This window comes from Oryctolagus cuniculus, chromosome 8 (assembly GCF_964237555.1).
Source record: "Oryctolagus cuniculus chromosome 8, mOryCun1.1, whole genome shotgun sequence".
Lineage (NCBI taxonomy): Eukaryota > Metazoa > Chordata > Mammalia > Lagomorpha > Leporidae > Oryctolagus > Oryctolagus cuniculus.
In genome coordinates this window covers 125,783,444-125,802,149 of record NC_091439.1, presented here as the reverse complement: position 1 = coordinate 125,802,149, position 18,706 = coordinate 125,783,444, and the positions used below count along the sequence as shown (strand labels likewise).

Below are 18,706 nucleotides of genomic sequence, written 5' to 3'. Positions count from 1 at the left end.
GAAAATACAGACACTTGTTACGTATTTATAAATTGGAAAATAGCTCTTGGCAGTAAATAACTTTGCTTTTTTACTAGTTTATATTCCCTACACAATATGATGACTGCTCCAGTTCATAATTAGTCCTTGAAAGAATACATGTAGTAAGTTATTGAAAATACCAGGAAATAATAATTGCTATTTTATTTCTCAGAACGTCATTTTCATATCTACTTAACTCTTATTTTATTAAAAGAAAGCTGAAATGATAAGGGTTCAGATAGTGCCCTTTTTATTCTGAATTACATTATTATTTACCTTGATTCGCTGAAATATGGGCTATTTCTACAATTTCAAGCTAATAGTTTTACCAAATTGAATCTTAACCAATGATAATACAGAAACCATGATATCTTAACCAATGATCTTAACCATTTACCAATAATCTTAACCATTTACCAATCTTAACCAATGATAATACAGAAGAATAGAAAAGTGGTATTAAATGATAAAGGTAGAATTTGTCTCTTAAGTGATAATTCACCAATATATTTCTTGTAGAACTCTGTTCACATTTGTGCAGAGAGATACCTTCTATTCAAGATTCTTGTCTTTCTACCTCATATACTTTGGATAACTCACACAGGTCACCATCCTTAACCCAATGCTAAGTCCTATCAGATATTCAATAATTTTGAATAGATTGATATAAAACCTAAGGTAGATATAGGTGAGAAAACACTTATTGACAAACACACTTTGTGGATGGACTAAATATATTATATACTATTAGACAAAATATCTATATTAGTAGGGGATTATTATGAAGCTCAGGATTCAAGTCATTCAAATCTAAGGGAGTAGGGAGGTTAAATAATGAACTAATGAAGTCAAGGTTAATAGAGGTTACTACTTTATCGCTTCTCGGCCTTTTGGCTAAGATCAAGTGTAGTATCTGTTCTTACCAGTTTAATAGAGGTTACTACTTTATTAGGCTCTAGGCTTCTGAAACCTGAAGACAATGTACTTTCTCCCTTCTATTCCCATATCATGGTATCATGGACAAAATGGATATTCATGGCAAAGAAGAAGGACATGAAGGAAAGAAGGAATATTATATTAGCAATCACTTCCCGTTCTCTCCTACCCCTATCTCAAACAGCATGAATCTGTTTTCTAATTCTGAATTTGTCTATCCTGAACATTTCATGTATGTGGTCTTTTGTTGTTGGCTTCTTTTATTAAACATAATGCTTTCAAAGTTCATACTAGCTATAAATATGTAAAACAGTACCTAATAATCACAAAGGGTTTATCCAAGGAAAAAAAGTTTAGTTTAGCCCTTGAAAATTAGTAGTTATATTTCAGCATTTTCAAAGAGTAAAGCACAAAAAATACATCTGATTATCTAGATACATAGAAAGCTTTGAAGAAAGTTTAGCAGCAATTCTTAATTAAAAACATGAACAGCAACAGCAGTAACATGAATCTCCCTACCAGTAAAGGCATCTAAGGAAACTTGCGTCTTACATCTATGTTGATTCCATATTTTTTGTTGTAGCAAACTGAGGTGCTATCAACAAGGAAGTGCAAATGGATCAAAAGAGATATTTAAATAAATATGCCTGGGGCCGACACTGTGGTGTAGTGGGTAAAGCAGCCACCTGCAGTGCTGGCATCCCATGTGAGTGCCGGTTCGAGACCCGGCTGCTCTGGTTCCAATCCAGCTCTCTGCTATGGCCTGGGAAAGCAGTAGAGGATGGCCCAGGTCGTTGGGCCGTGCACCCGCGTGGGAGACCCAGAGGAAGCTCCTGGCTCCTGGCTTCAGATCAGCATAGCTCTGGCCTTTGTAGCCAACTGGGGAGTAAACCAGCAGATGGAAGACCTCTCTCTCTCTCTCTCTCTGTCTTTCCTTCTTTCTCTGTATAACTCTTTCAAATAAATAAATAAATAAATATTTAAAAAATAATTAAATAAATATGCCTAGAATTTTATAAAAATGATGAAAGACATGATCGCATTGATGCAAATATCTAAAAAAAATCTAAACTGGGTAAATACAGAAAAAGCACTGCTAGGTATATGGCACTAGAACTGTAGAAATTTATTTAAAAAAATAGCAGTCTAAGAAAAAGACATTATCTTGAAAAGAATAATGAGACTAACAGAAGGTAATAGAAAATGTGACAGTATCTACACAATGCCATAAGAACAAAAGAAACACTGTCTCCCCAGGATTCTAAACCTGGTAATAATTTTAAAATATAAAATGAAATAAAGTTTTCAGACAAATAAGACTAAGAGAATATATCACATGGGAAATCTTGCAAAGTTCTGCTGGAGGGAAAGGATTCCACAAGAAAAAAACTCAGAAATACAAGATCCAAATGATTTTATCCTTGACTTTTCCAAATCTTACTCAAATGTGATTCAACCGATATAGAAATTAAGGGATTTTGATTATATATCTAGCAATGATATATAATCAAATATATATAATCTTGAAATGAATACCTCATAGTAAAATAGAATTCTTTGGAGGTGAGTACAGATATTCGGGAACTATTGTTCATGGGGGGCAGTTGACTGACAGAGGAGCTCCAGCAGTTCCGAGGTCAGGCGCAGACTGACCTGCTGAAGGGCCCTCTCTCCACAGGACTGCCCATTCTGATGCTCACTTTGCAGCTGCCTGGGGGTGGTGAGATGATGCACATCAAAGAGGTTGGGTGAAAACTGAACGTACGGTGATGACTCAGTGAGCAACGTAAAATTGTTTCCTTGTATGGTTACTATGGTTCAATTAATGATTTATAATACAGAAATAAGTGTACCTAGGAAATGCAAGCAGAAGGGATATTGCTGATTCCAGTGACAACACCGATGGGCTTTCTCACAGACTGCTCTCGCTGTCCGCATTTTCTAGCTCTTTCCTGTGCACAGGGGTTCACAGACTCTTGACCTTCCTGCAGCAACCGAGAGATTTAGTGTTGCAAGTCCTCTCTGGCAGATCTATTTCTGACATCATTTTCTTTTTCAGGACCTCTTTTGGCTTCTGGCTTTGAAGAGGTTTGAATGTCCTGACAGATGAATGAAGCAATTTCAGCGTTTTCCAGTCCGAGTTTTTGATGCCCTCACAAAAGGAGATAAAATGCCTTCTGGCAGAATATCCCCATGAAAGGCACATCAGGCCACGTTTTTCAGAAAGGGACACAGGACACAGACAGGGGACATCAGGGATAAAATGTTTTGTTACTTTTCACCAAAAAATGACTAGTCTTTACACAAGGAGAAATTTGAACACAAAATCTGGTAACCAAAATACCATTTTTCTTGGATCCAAAGAAAAACAAAAGGAAGAGTGAAGGATTAATGATGAGGGAGAAATCAAATATTATGTTGGCGGAACATGATAACTGCTCATTCCTTTGTATATACGTCTCTGCATGTAGTACTATAAGTTGACCTGAAGAATGTCAATTACATTTTCTTACTTTTAGCATTAAAAAACAGAAATGTTACCAAGGAGCGGTTAGTAAAATTGTTAAGACACCTGTGTCCCATATAGGAATGCCTGGGTTTGGTGCTCATCCGAGGCTCCTGAATTCAGCTTCAGTAATGGCCCAAGGTAATTGACTTCTTGCTACCCCTGTAGGAGACCTGCATTGATTTCTTAGCTTCTAGCAACAGTTTCAGTCCAGTCCTGAATGTTTTGGGCACTTGGGGAGTGACCCAGTAGATGGGAGATTCTCTCTCTCTCTCTTCTCAAATAAATAATTTAGCAAAATAGATGTTAATTCTCAATGTTTTCCTAATTTTTTAAAGATTTATTTATTTATTTGAAAGGCAGAATGACAGAGAGATAGGGACAGAGAGAGATCAAGCAAATGAGCTTCCATTTATTGGTTCAATCTCCAATTGACCACGACAGCTAGGGTTGGGCTAGGCTGAAGGCAACAGTCTGGAACTCCATCCAGGTCTCCCACATGAGTGCCAGGGGTCCAAGTACTTGGACCATCTTTCACTGTTTTCCCAGGTTCATTAGCAGGTAGCTGAATCAGAAGTGGAGCAGCTGGGACTTGAACAAGCACTCATATCTGATGCAGGCATTGCAGGCAGTGGCTTAGCCTTTTGCACCAGGATACTTGCTCCTGTTTTCCTAAGTTTCTCATTGAAATTAGAATGTGGAGAAAAAGGTACCCTTGTTCACTGTTAGTTGGAATGTAAACTTGTGTAACCATTATAAAATACAGTATAAAGATTTCTCAGAATTCTGAAAATAGATATATCATGTGACCAAGCCATCCCACTCCCAGGATGAGATGAAATCACCATTTGAAGAGTTGTTTGTACTCCGTGTTTTTGGGAGTTCAATTCACAATAGCTGAGAAGTGGAATCAACCCAGATGTCCATCAGGAGATCACTAGAGAAAGATAATGTATATATACACTAGCGAGTACTACTCAACCGTACGGAAGCAATGAAATCCTGTCTTTCGCAACAAAATGGATGCAACTGGAAACGATTATGCTTAGTGAAAAAAGCCAGGCCCCAAAAGACAAATACAGATTTTTCTATGATATGTTGTAGGTTAATAGAGAACTCAAATGACAAATAGAACCCAAAAGACAAATATAGATTTTTCATGATATGTTGTAGGTTAATATAGAACTCAAAAACTGTATAAGAATGAAACCGACATCTTACGGTTTGATTATTGATTACAGCCCTTGTCTATAATCTTGTGCGACAGTGGTGTTTCTATTTTGTACTTGTTGAGCATTATGTTTACTGATGTATCAGGCCTGTGATTATGAAGTAAATTGAAATTATGTTATTGTGAAAGTTCAAGGGAAATAAAAGAAAGGGAGGAAATTGAGGGAGGGGAGAGAGGAGGGAAGTTTGATTATCTTCTTCAAATTATATCTGTGATATACATGAAGTCAATTCCGTTTATATTAATAATGTTTTCAAAAAGTAAATAAAAGAAATTAAAATGTTGCAGAAGATCTAGAGCAGCATTGTGGCACAGTGGGTTAAGGCAATGCTAATAACACTGGTACTCCACTTTAGAACACCAGCTTGAGTTCTGGCTGCTTGGATTCCAATCCAGCTCCCTGGTGATGCACCTGGGAAAGCAACAGAAGATGACCAAATGGCTGGGCCCCTGCACCCATGTGGGAGATCGCAATGGAGTCCCTGGCTCCTTGCTACGGCCTGACCCAGCTCTGAGCATTGCTGCCATTTGGGAAATAAACCAGAAAATGGAAGACTTCTCTCTTTGCCCCTTCACCTTTCAAATAAATACATAAATCTGTAAGAAATATTTTTTAAAATGTTGCAGAAAATTAACCTGCTTCCATCAGCTTACACAGAATGAATGGTCCTGTTAGGTTATTCAGTATTCTTAATACACTACCACTACCAGGCTCTGGAGAGAAAACAGTGAATAAAATCTGAATATTTTACTCAAGGAGCACTTAGAAAAAACTTGTTCTCAGGGTCAAGGATGCATTATATACCAACGGTGATAGTACCACTGAAAGATAAAGTCAGCTCAGAAGCCTTGTAAGAGGATCGAGTGTGAGTTTTGTTGTCAGACAAAATTATCTTGGATTCCAAGCTCTGCCACTAATTTGCTCAGTTATTTTACAATTGTAAAAAATATGTTATTGTCCACTATATAGAACAATAGTAATGATTTTGGAGAACTTATATGCAATTTCTAGTAGGGAATCAGCTCCAATAAAGAGGAATAGCAATAGAATAGTGGATGTCTATTCTCCACCATTCTGATGCTGACTATGAGGTGCCACAGACCTGTGTACCTCTGTCATTCATATACACAATGTTCCTTTTACAAAAGATAGGTTTTTAAAATACTTTTATTTTATTTATTTGAAAAGCAAAGTTACAGTGAGAGAAGGAGAGGAAGAGAGAGAGGGAGAGAGAGAGAGGGAGAAAGAGAAATTTTCCATCCTCTGGGGTTAATTAATAGATGTGATATCATTGTCTGTCTCTCTGCCTTTCAAATAGATTAAATAAATTTAAAAAAAAGTTTTTCCATTATAGCTTTAGTATTTCATATTTTTATCATAAAATTTTGAAAAATGTGTGTTGCAAAGATTAATATATTGAGATATGCATATATAAAATATTTTCTCAATAACAATTATGTTTCTAAGAGTAAGGAGACAAAAATTTGGCTCTACATAATTTGGTATGCTTGATGAAAAAATAGGCTAATTTGTGTTTCTCAAAATTTCAGATATATTTCAATTGTTTTTATTTTTTTACTTTGCCTTTGAACTGAGTTCCCAAGGAAAATGAATGAATAGATACAAGAACACAGACAAATACAAACATAGAAATGTGTTTGTGAAATACAAGGATTGACACAAGGCAGTAACTGGAAAGAGAACAAAAGCATGTTCCAATCTTTATTCAACATTATTCCTATCACAAAAGCACTGAGCTTTCTTTTAAAAAAAATGCTTTATTGGCTCACTTTTATATATTTGAGAGAGAGAGAGGTAGAGAGAAAAAGAGTGAAAGCAAGAGAATGAGCTTCCATCTTCCATCTACTGGCTAACGCTGTATCCCCTATCCCCCCCGCCCCAGCCCTGCCAAAGGTCCTCAATAACTGGGACTGAGCCAGGCCAAGGGCAGGAACCATTAATTCAACCTATGTCTCTCATGTGGGCAGCAAGGACTCAACTGCTAACCCATCCCAGACCGTCCTGGGCTCACATAGGCAGAAAGGTGCCATCAGGAGCTGGAGATGGACTCCAGCCTACTCACTCCAATATGGAATCTGAGCATTTCAAGTGCTAATTCAACAACCAGGCCAAAATTTCCCCAGCTCTGAGCTTAACCTGGGGCTGCAGCTCTCAGTGAGTACATATCACATATAAGTCACCATCACTGATTTTCCTCTTCAAAGAGCCTGGTCTGGGCCAAAGGAGATGGGAACCCCGAGCACTCATTTGAAGCAGAATAGCAAGTAGGATGACTAACTATATCGAGTTGGAAATAGTGGGGATTCTTTCTCATTACAAACAGATTTGATTGATGAAATAAATCATTGCTTTGAACTTCATTTATCTACATAAAAACTGACCTACTTGTTTTCCTTTTCATAGGATTTTTGAATTTACATTGCTTTAGATGTTTGGCTTTGATATTGTAGAGACTCTGTTGATTCCGGTCAGTTAAATTAAAGCAGACTAAATAGGGAGACCTATCTGGTTATGTTTAAGTCTGTTAGAGTCATTACTTACTAATTTCTGAAATAATCTAAAAATCGAAATAATGTAACAGTGCTCCCCTACGGGGCCAATGTGTTCTTTCACAAAATCCTTACCATATTTATGTAGATTTCCTTCCCAAAGCAAAAACTTTAATACTTTAAAATGATAATTCTGTGTAACAATTCTTTACTTCCCTGTAATTGATTAGTATAGAGGTGATTTCCAGAGCTGCCAGTTAGAGCGGCTGGTGGTGAGGTCTGGAAAGAAGAGCACCCTTGGTCTGGCAGGATGGGGATGGGTGGGTAAGTGCAAGGTGGAAGGAGGGTTTCTGCAGAGAATGCAATGCACATCCCGAACCACAGGACTGGTAGAAACAAAGACACAGGGTCAGGGGTCTGAGCAGCTGATTCCAGTTTACTGTAGTTAAATGGAAACCAAGATGAACCGTATGCTCAGACAAGAAATTCAAGAAACTTTAAGGAAAAGCCCAAACAAGCAAAACATGTGATGGATGTTCTTATTACCTTATGCGAAGGACACAGTCATTTAATGACTGTCATGGGTGGAAAATCCCAGGGCACACACTGTCTATGGATAATGATACAGACAGAGGCTGTTCTGCAGGGTAGGCTCTGACTCTTCCTGAGGAATTAAGGTGGATTTTCTGGAAAACATTGCAACTCAAGAAAAAATTGCAGGAGTGAACAAATACTGAAATATATAGCTTTCATAATGCATATCTGTAAAATACATAAGAAACAATATTTGGAGATACTTTACACACCCGCCTGATTATCTTTCCCACACAGCACCATGGTGGCTTTTCTCCATCCATAGATAAAATCAATGTACTGGATCACTCTTGTATAAAGCCCTGAGTTATTTACTTGAATATCTACAAAATGGCCCGATGGGGGATTTGTAATGGCCAAATCTAGGTGTTATTTCTCCTTTTGGTGTTGGCTAAAACATATGCACAGAAAAGATCTTTTCAAAATATTTAATCATTCAAATTATCTCACACTGATTTTTCAAGCTCACCAAAACTAGCAATAGATGTACAGTCAACTCCCATGATCTAGGGGAGATACACTCTGCAAGCCCCAGGGATGCCAGAAACTGGATAGTGTCATACCCTACACATACCATGCATTTTTCCTGTGCTTACCCATAATAAACTAGAATTGTGTGATTTCCCACTTAATGCTTTTGGACTGTGATCGATACAGGTAACTGAAATCACAGAAAGTAAAGCCATGGATAAGAAGGGCTACTTGTGTGATGGCGGCAATGTGTTTTAACTATTTCCCATGCATCCAACTACTATTATCCTATCTGGGACCAGTGTGTTATCACAGAGCTAGGTAACATGATGATCTATAATTTCCTTAATTTTGATGAAGGATCCAATATACATGGAGAGTTTTATGAAAATCCATGCACCCTAGGCTCCTTCCTACATGTAGCTGATGGGAAAAACAGCCTTTGTCGAGATATAAGTGTCCCTTAAGATACTTACTAAAAACAACATGTTCTATAAAAAAATGATGCCTCCATTGGCATTAAAATTGGCACCATGGACCAACTTGGGCTGTACTGATGCTTGGAATTTAATAAACCTGAGGATTCAATGTGAGACCACATTGTGTCATAGATTAGTCAGTTTGATGTTTTATAATAACTTTTCTTCCCTGATGTTCAAACAGAGCAGCTAACTAATGCATTCACTTCTAATGGTGCTGCTTGGAATGTTAATGAAAGTGTTTAACTGTTATAAGCTTAAAGTCGAATTTTATTTTTATGACAGTATGTGTGTCAAGACAGTATTTGTATGTGTCTTTAACAAATCCGCAACTAAAAGGTGGATGTTTAAATTTAACATAAGGAAGAACTGTGACATTTTTGGATCTAAAATATGTCTATTAAAAGATAATTGACTAAAAAGAAATTTAAATTTGTAGAGCACTTGCAAAGGCAATTATAATGTTCTCCAGAGGACAGATTATTATGCCTGATACTTTATTTTCAATTCAGTTCAAATAAGCTAAACAATTTGGTGAACTATTTTTCAAATAAGGTTTGAAGCAAAGTGGGTAATAAATAAGTATGCATTAGTCGCTCTCTCTTAGGTACAGGTCAGTGTACTGGTGGATTCAGGCAGGGCAAACATTGCTAACACAGTTTCTTCTCTCAAGAATCTTATAAGCTGATGGGGATCTATAACATCACACCAAGCTATACTGACTTTACTTAAGTGATTTGAAATAGTGGATGATAATAAGAGACATAAGTAGTTTGATGGGGACTTAATAAAGTGAGATATCAAATTTTAACCAATAAATCAGAAAAGACATCATGAAAAAGGAGGGATTTATGATGTGTATTAAGGATGGGTGGATTTGTGTAGACATAGGACTTGGTTGGAGGGGCATCCCAATACTAGGAAAGCATATAACCAAATAATTAATGTGGCACATTTTGGAGCATGTTCATCGAACACTAAATGTTTGAAATTGCAAAGTGGCACATGAGAAAAAAATAAGCTAATTTGGAATCAATAAACACTAGGTAAATGAAAATAAACACCACCATATTAAAGAAGATTCAAAAGCAACAATAAATATTAGGTTTATTTTAAATGTATACATCAAGTAGAAATATATAATAATTTTATTTCCTGAAATATTGTTATAAATATTATTCACTCTACTTTTAAAAATTTGATGGATTTACTAACACATTCTAATTTACATTGCTAAATCAATGTTAAATTAAAAGTAGATCTCATATACACAATTCAGTGCTTGTCAATTATAAACTCAGTAATCTTTTAATTAACTTGTGATTTAAAATACAAATCAAAAAACATTTACTGGTGGCCTTCCATGTGCCAGACTGGAATAATTCATGGAGTGACACCGGCAACAAGAAGAAATCCTGCTACATTTTAGCAGCTTGCTGGAACAGCAGCTACAGTGCTTGAGATCCCCCTTTCCTGTTTATACATTTGTCTTTCTTTTATCTTAGGCTAAGATACCTGAAATTCAAAATTCAAATTCAAATAAAATTGGAGATGAAATAGGAGATATTGCAACTGACACCTCAGAAATACACATGATCATAAGAAACTACTATGAAAAAGTATATGCTAATATGGTAGAAAGACTTGAAGAAATGGATAAATTCCTGGAATCGTATAACCGACCAAGATTAAATGAAGAAGATATAGGCAATCTGAGCAGACCCATAACAAGCAATGGGATTGAAGTAGTAATCAGAAGTCTTCCATCAAAGGAAAGTCCAAGACCTGATGTCTTTACTACTGAATTCTGCAAACAACAGAAGAGGAAGTAAATGCAATGCTCTTCAAACTATTCCAAAATGTTGAGAAGGGTGGAATTCACCCAAACTCCTTTTATGAAACCATCATTGCTTTGATACCAAAATGAAAGACATCACACAACACACGCACACACACACACACACAAAACTACAGATGAAAGTCCCTAATGAACATAGATGCAAAGATTCTCAACAAAATACTAAAAAATTGAATCCAAAACCACATCAAAAGATCATACTTCACTATCAAGTGGGATTCATCCCAGAAATGCAAGGGTGGTTCAACATTCACAAATCAATAAACCTCAAAAATCACATCTGTAGAATGAAGAACAAAAACCGTATGGCCATCTCAATAGATGCAGAGAAAGTAATTGCTAGGATTCAGCACCCTTTCATGATAAAAACCATCCACAAATTCGGTACAGAAGGAACATGCCTCAAAATTATAAAGGGTATATATCACAAACCAACAGCTACTATCATTATGAATGGGGAAAATTAAAGCATTTCCCTTCAGATCTGAAGCAAACAAGAATGTCCACTTTTGTCATTCTTATTCAATGTAGTACTGGAAGTTTTAGCAAGAGCAATTAGAGAGGAAAAAGAAATAAAGGGCATCAAACCTGGAAAAGAGGAAGCTAAATTACCCACATTTGCAGATGACTCGATGTTGTACATGGAAAAACTTAAAAACTCCACCAAAAGGCTGTTGGAATTGATAAACCAATTAGTAAAGTTGTAGGTTACAAAATAAATGTACAATAAATAGTAGCTTTTTATATGCTAATGATCACAGAAATAAAAACGAAGATAGAAGTCCCATTCACAATAGTGAAAAAATAAAATATTTAGGAATACATTTAACAAAACAGTGAAAGATCTCGGGGCCGGCGCTGTGGCACAGTGGGTTAATGCCCTGGCCTGAAGTGCCAGCATCCCATATAGGTGCTGGTTCGAGTCTTGGCTGCTCCACTTCCAATCCAGCTCCCTGCTATGGCCTGGGAAAGCAGTGGGAAGATGGACCAAATCTTTGTGCCCCTGCACATGCATGGGAGACCTAGAAGAAGCTCCTGGCTCCTGGCATGGGATCTGCACAGCTCCAGCCATTGCAGCCATCTGGGGAGTGAACCAGCAGATGGAAGACTTCTCTCTCTCTCTCCCTCTCCTCTCTCTGTGTAACCCTGACTTTCAAATAAAAATAAATAAGTCTTTAAAAAACGAAGTGAAAGATCTCTACAGTGAAAATTATTAAACATTGGTGAAAGAAATCATCAAGGACAAAAAATGGAAAGATATTCCTTGCTTCAATATCTTAAAATGTCTATGCTCGGCTGGTGCCGGGGCTCACTAGGCTAATCCTCCGCCTTGCGGCGCCGGCACACCGGGTTCTAGTCCCGGTCGGGGCGCCGGATTCTGTCCCGGTTGCCCCTCTTCCAGGCCAGCTCTCTGCTGTGGCCAGGGAGTGCAGTGGAGGATGGCCCAAGTACTTGGGCCCTGTACCCCATGGGAGATCAGGATAAGTACCTGGCTCCTGCCATCGGATCAGCACGGTGCGCTGGCCGCAGGGCGCCAGCCGCGGCGGCCATTGGAGGGTGAACCAACGGCATAGGAAGATCTTTCTCTCTGTCTCTCTCTCTCACTGTCCACTCTGCCTGTCAAAATAAATAAATAAATAAAATGTCTATGCTCTCTAAAGCAATCTATGTATTCAATGCAAACCCTATCAAAATACCAATGACATTCTTTAACAGGACTAAAAAAAGCGATCCTACAATTCATATGGGATCACAAGACCCAGGCTAGCCAACACTATCCTGAACAAGAAAAACCAAGCTGGAGACATCACAATACTTGACTTCAAACAAACTACAAAGCTATAGTAACTGAAATAGCACGATACTGGCATAAAAACCAATACATAGATCAATGGAAAAGAATAGAGAGCCCAGAAATTAATCCATGTATGTAGAGCCAACTGATGTTTGATAAAATGGCTCTGTCTCTTCAACAAATGCTGGCCAGGATGTGAAGAAAGGGGAACATTTACACATTATTGGTGGGAATGCAAATTAGCACAGTCACTGTGGAAAACAGTGTGAAGATTTCTTAAAACACTATAAATATACCTGCAATATGACTCAGCAATCTCACTACTGGGTATATACCCAAAAGACTTGAACACGATGTAGGAAAGAGATACCTGCACCACCATGTTTATGGCAGCACTGTGCACAATAGCCAAAATTTGGATGTCCGTCATCAGATGAATGGATAAAGAAAATGTGGTATATATACACATTGGAATATTATCCAGCTATTAAAAAAGAATGAAATTCTACCATTTGCAGCAAAATGGATGCTACTGGAATTGAGTGAATTAAACTGGACCCAGAGAGACCCAGAAAGACAAATATCACAAATTCTCTCTTATATAGGGGAGCTAAAATCTAAAAAAAGGAAATGTCTGTGTGTACCAGTATTGCTGCAATATAGTTTTTTAAACTTTGTGTCATACCTTTGTCAAGCCAATTGTTAAGAATGCTGCACTACTACAGTTCTAATGATCTGTGATTACTTTAAAATGTACTGTATTGCCATTTCTCCATTCAATTATACAGCCATTGTCTATATTCCCACAACTAGGGTCATTCGATTTTTACATGTTTAATTTCTTATTCAGTGAAATATTAAAATTTTTGCTATAATATAAATTTAAAATATGTTATCTCAAAAACCAAAAATAAAAGAAAGGGAGAGTATAGAAGGGTTAAAGGAAAGGGGGTGGGGGGGAGGTAGGAAGGGAATATGCTTATATTCTTGGAACTATATCAATAAATCATATTCAATCTGTTAAAAATTAAAACAAAACAATTTTTTAAAATACCCTTTCAGGACTTTCAGAAAACATGAGCAATTTTCATTGTTCTTGGACGGTTGATTTAGATGTATTGTGGGTATGGACATTTTAGCAAGGTCAGTCTAACGTTATACTCTCAGCTCTAGGTAATACCCAAATTTTCAGAATGTCGTCATTGTAGGTGGGAGGATAAAGGTGAAAGAATTGACCTCTGTGTGAAGTTGCCCTCCCATTCATGCAGAAAACACCTTGCCACATTAGATCTGTAGGTAACAGGTTAGGAAGCCAGCTTTATGGGGCAGCTCTGCCTATCTCCAGGATTAAGGGTCTTCAGCTTCCATCAGACTATTTGTCCCATCTAGACTTTTGCATTCCCCCAGAGGCCTAGCTGTGGCTTTGTGTGCATCTGTTGCGCTCTCTGCTCATGTGTTGAAGTTAGAGAAACACACATCACATTTGACTGCCTGTTTTAGTCTGATGCACAAGCATTTTTATTTTTGTCCTATATCAGCATACTACTCAAAGACTTCCTTCTAAATGAAACATTTGTTAACCACTGCATCCCTTATCCTCATTCAAACTTGAACACATTTCTCCTTTCTACTTCTCAGGATTCCAAATAGCATAGATCTTGCTACACTTTATAAATGTGTGCAACTAATGGTTCTCTCCCTTTACCGGCTTATACACTTGGAAAACTCAGGAATTTAGTTACAGTAATCTCTGTTGCTCTGGACCATGGAAAAAAGATATTATTAAATAAATCTATCATTAATGAGGGTAGAAATTATTATTGTCACCAAATACTTTTGCTTTTAATACTCCTAAAATTATTACATTTCCATTGTCCATTTTTCCTGATGAAACTGAAATGGTTGCTCACCTGTGAGTACATGAATGCCACGTCCTGCCTTATATCTTGAAGCTGTGTGCCCTACATTTTACTGTTCTATATGCATAACTCAACATGATCCTTAACATGAAACTTGGCAGATTGTTGCTGCAAAGAAAATATTTGTTAATTATCTGTCCCTCAAACCTATGAGAAATTGTAGTATTAAAGGAATGGGATGCACTCGTTAACTCTACTGTCACTGACTGGAAGAAGACATTTCCAAACACATTCCAATCCAAAACTGAGTGATAAAGCTTCTGGATAATTTGGGACACCATGGACCACAATTTTTGTGAATTTACCTTGGAGACAGTTCACATAGGATTATGAGAGATACTTTCTTTTTCTTTATAAGCCAATCTCTATAACTTCTTTGCTGTTTTCTTCTAGCCTATGTATGTGGTTATATTTGAAGTTAACGCTCTGCATGTCAATGACATTTTGCCCTTGTTTATTAATGCATGTGGCATTGTATCTTCCAGCTGGAGGTAAAACAATCATCACAAACACTTATATAACAGGTGTGAAATTTCTCCCATACTGACACATGTACTTGACGATAGTTATGAATCCTGAAATGAAACTTGGCTTTAGGTATTTCATCTATAGTTTTCTTAAATATTTTTTTTTCATTTACTGACTCCATCTTGGTATGTTACAATTTAAATAGGCTTGAAATTTTATACTCTCTCAGTAAACGTCAGAAAAGGAAGGGTGAATATTGCTTGTGTCTTCATGTTTTTGGAAGAAAACTATATGAATGCATTGAAATATTAATTTGGTCAGTAAACACCTGTGTTTTGGGCAACATGCTGAAAAGAGAAATCCAAGAAAAACATGGAGGGCCAGTGCTGTAGTGCAATAGCTTAATCCTCCATCTATATGGGCACTGGTTCTAGTCCCACCTGCTCCTCTTCTGATCCAGCTCTCTGCTATGGCCTGGGAAAGCAGTAGAAGATGGCCCAAGTCCTTGGGCCCCTGCACCCATGTGGGAGACCCAAAAGAAGCTCCTGGCTCCTGGCTTTGGATTGGCCCAGCTCCGGCTGTTGCAGCCATTTAGGGAGTGAACCAGCAAATGGAAGATCTTTTTCTGTCTCTCCCTCTCACTGTCTGTAACTCTACCTTTCAAATAAATAAATAAAATCTTAAAAAAGAAGAAAAAGAAAATTATGGGGCCTATTCTCCAGGTGCTCAGAATCTGTAGATATTGAGAAAATTTAAAAAAATCAGTCCAGTGCTGTGAGTCAGGTTAGGTCAAACGCTGGAGCAACTCCTCTGAATGAACGGACTCTCCTCCCCACAACATACACAAAACCACTCAAACATGTTAGTACATAGATATCTCAAAACAACATGAATGGAAATGCGTAGAGACCTTAGGGCATGTGGAGATTTAATTCTTGTTAAAGGAAGTGATTTTATGCTCAGGGACCATGTGTACAGGAGCTTGATGTGAGACATGATGTGAGAATCCAGAAACCCAAACAGATCAGAAGATATTTACTTCCTGAACCATGGTTGGAGTGGAACCAAGCCTAGAAATACAACACCTTCAACAAACCCAGAACTATGAAACTGTGTTGCATATATGTCTCCTTCCCATACAGGAACAGCCAGCCAGAAAAAAAAATGGAAAATGTTTCAAGATCAGTAAACTCTAAACAGTACTAGCAGAGGAAATAAGAACTGCAGGTCTCTATACCATAGATGGGGGTGGGGCTCTCCTGCTATGGATCAGTTCATGGTCAAAATGAAAACCAGAATAGGCTGCAGCCACAAAACCATGTCACAGAACATGCATGTCCCACAATCATTCTACAGACTAAGGAACACATCTTAATGGAAATAACAAACTCTTAGAATACAATAACAATCAAAAATATCAAACAATCAAATCTGCAGTGGTAACTAGAGAAGCAAATTTAAGGTCTTCAGTTGGAAAATATGTAAAACTATGAATTAAGCACTACATTCAAGAATTCAGAAAAACAGTTCGTAACTCTAAGAAAGTAAAATCCAAAATAAAAGGAGAAATAGAGATGGTAAAGGCAGAGACAAGTGATTTAGAAAGCAGAGATCATCCGTATAATCAACCACTTGTTTTCTTGCAAAAAAAAAAAAGCAATGAAAACCAAACTAAAACAGAAATCCCTTGGCAAGCTGAAAAAACTGATAATAAAAACAGAACTTAGGGAACCATTAAATAATATTATATACACTTAGGTGGATATAACAGCAAATAGAATAGAGAACTAGATGAAGCTAAACATGAAAAACTCATTAAAAATTTTATGAAAAAGCATAAAATATGCTAATGAAAGCAAAACAGAGCTAGTCGATGTGCACTTTGAAGTTTTAGTTAAAATCAAGCTTCATCACCAACACACACACACATCTATGAGTACAGAATCACAACTATTTTAGGGACAAGTTTTATCACATTTCTGAAGAAAAAGTACAGATTGTTATAAGGATTAGGAAAGGAAAAGAAAGAGGAATTCCAGGTGGGTAACCTACTAGTGAGTTAGGACTTCCTGACAGAGCCCTCGGGTTGGTGCCTGTGAATGTCTCTCGGTCATCATAGCCATGACCCGTGAGCTGGCCACCACCAACCGTTTCCCAAAGCACCGTGAAAGCGTCCTACCCGGTATCTCCACTCTCACTCTGTCTCTGGCAATCTATTTTCTCCAGAGCAGCAAGAGTAACTTAAAAGTAAGTCAAGTCATGACACTTCTTTATTTGTAAGTTTCCAGTGTCTTCCGATTCCACACAAAATGAAATCCAAGCCTCTTTCCTTACCTTCAGGATTGCACATGATCCGCTCAGCCTGATAGCATCTTGTTACTTTCCCACTGGATCACTCCATTCTAAATCCATTGCTTTTTTTTTTTTTTGAAGTTCTTTCAAAGAATTATTTTATACCAAATATTTGCACGTTGCTATTTTTCTTCATAGAATGCCACTCTTTGTTTACATGCACACAGATATTTTGTATAAATTGATTGCTATATATTCATACTGACATACACTTACGAAAGTGGCTCATAAGTTATTATGTATCAAAACAATCTTCAGAGCCTCTTACAATACTGTTCGCTATGCTCAATAGCCCAAACTTTCTGATTCTGGGATATCCCAGCATGTCTGGGATAGATCCTTAGGATTTAAATTTCTAGTAAGTTCCAAGTTGATGTTGAACTGTTGACTGAGGGACCACACCATAAGGACTTACCTACACAAGTTCTTGATATTTTACTGCTGCCTCTACACTTTTTCTTATTCCTCTTCTGCATTAGAGTTGCAGCTCCATGGTGAATGTTTTACTGTTCGAAACCTTCCGTAATATCTGCGAGAACACACAGGTTGAGCTGAGCCCCTCACTGCTTTGGTGGTTATCCTGGAAGTCATCTCAGATTATATTTACATGTTTTTAAAATGTGCTGATGACCTTGATAAGACAAACGCAGCGGCAGAACCCAGAGTGAGGTACACTGAGAAAGGAATTAAAAGAGGCTTTGAACACAATGGATGTGGCCTTTTTTTAAAGAGAGGAGACTGCTGAGAAATTCAGCGGGAAGAAAGTGAGGGTGTATTTTTTGTATTTTTGTGGATGTGTTAACACACACATATCTGACATAAGTTGAATGGAAGTGAATATTAGAGTTTTAGGAATCACAGAACTGAGAGTCTAAGAGTAAATACATCATGCAGACAGAACATTCAGACACTATGGCAAGATTTAAGGAACAAATGGAGAACTAGAAAGACACAGAAAAATTGCCAGATGGTAGACGACAGCCAGAAGCTGGAACTATTGTTGTAAAATGCATTTTAGTCTTGCTTAAAATAATAACCATTTTCCTGTGGTCTGTTTTTTAATTGTTTCCATCAGTGTTGAATATTCTTAGGACATTGGTGAATGAGGAACAAGCTAAGGCCAGCTTCTGCCCTAGGCTCAGGGGTGTAAGAGATTTCAGACAGGAAAGTGTGGACTGAGAAGTTGTGATCTCAGAACAGATATGAATTTGAGTAAAACCAGGTGTTAGGAGAACCTTGGTGCTGGAAGTCAAAGTCTTTCTGTTTCCTGAGTAATGACTGGATTGAGATTCTGCAGTTCTCAACACTTCAGATACCTTGTGTTGGCAGAGATGTTTTCGAAGCATATTCACATGACCGTCTTAAAGACTAGAGAGCCAACTATGCAGCCCAATATCAGAAATCCATTGCCAATATTAACTAGCATGTTTAAGATCAAGAATCCATGCTGCCTTTTTTTTTTTTTTGACAACTTTTATTGCTACCAGAGGCTTTTAACATCAGGACATGGTTCTGACTGTAGTGCCGCCTTCAGACTGCAAAGGGAGCTCAGGATCCAGAAGTCA

General features: G+C 37.5%; 1 pseudogene; it reads left to right on the top strand.

Moving 5' to 3' along the window:
* Nucleotides 1-895: 895 nt before the first annotated feature.
* LOC127489435 (U2 spliceosomal RNA) lies at nucleotides 896-1,011 on the top strand (annotated as a pseudogene).
* Nucleotides 1,012-18,706: the final 17,695 nt, after the last annotated feature.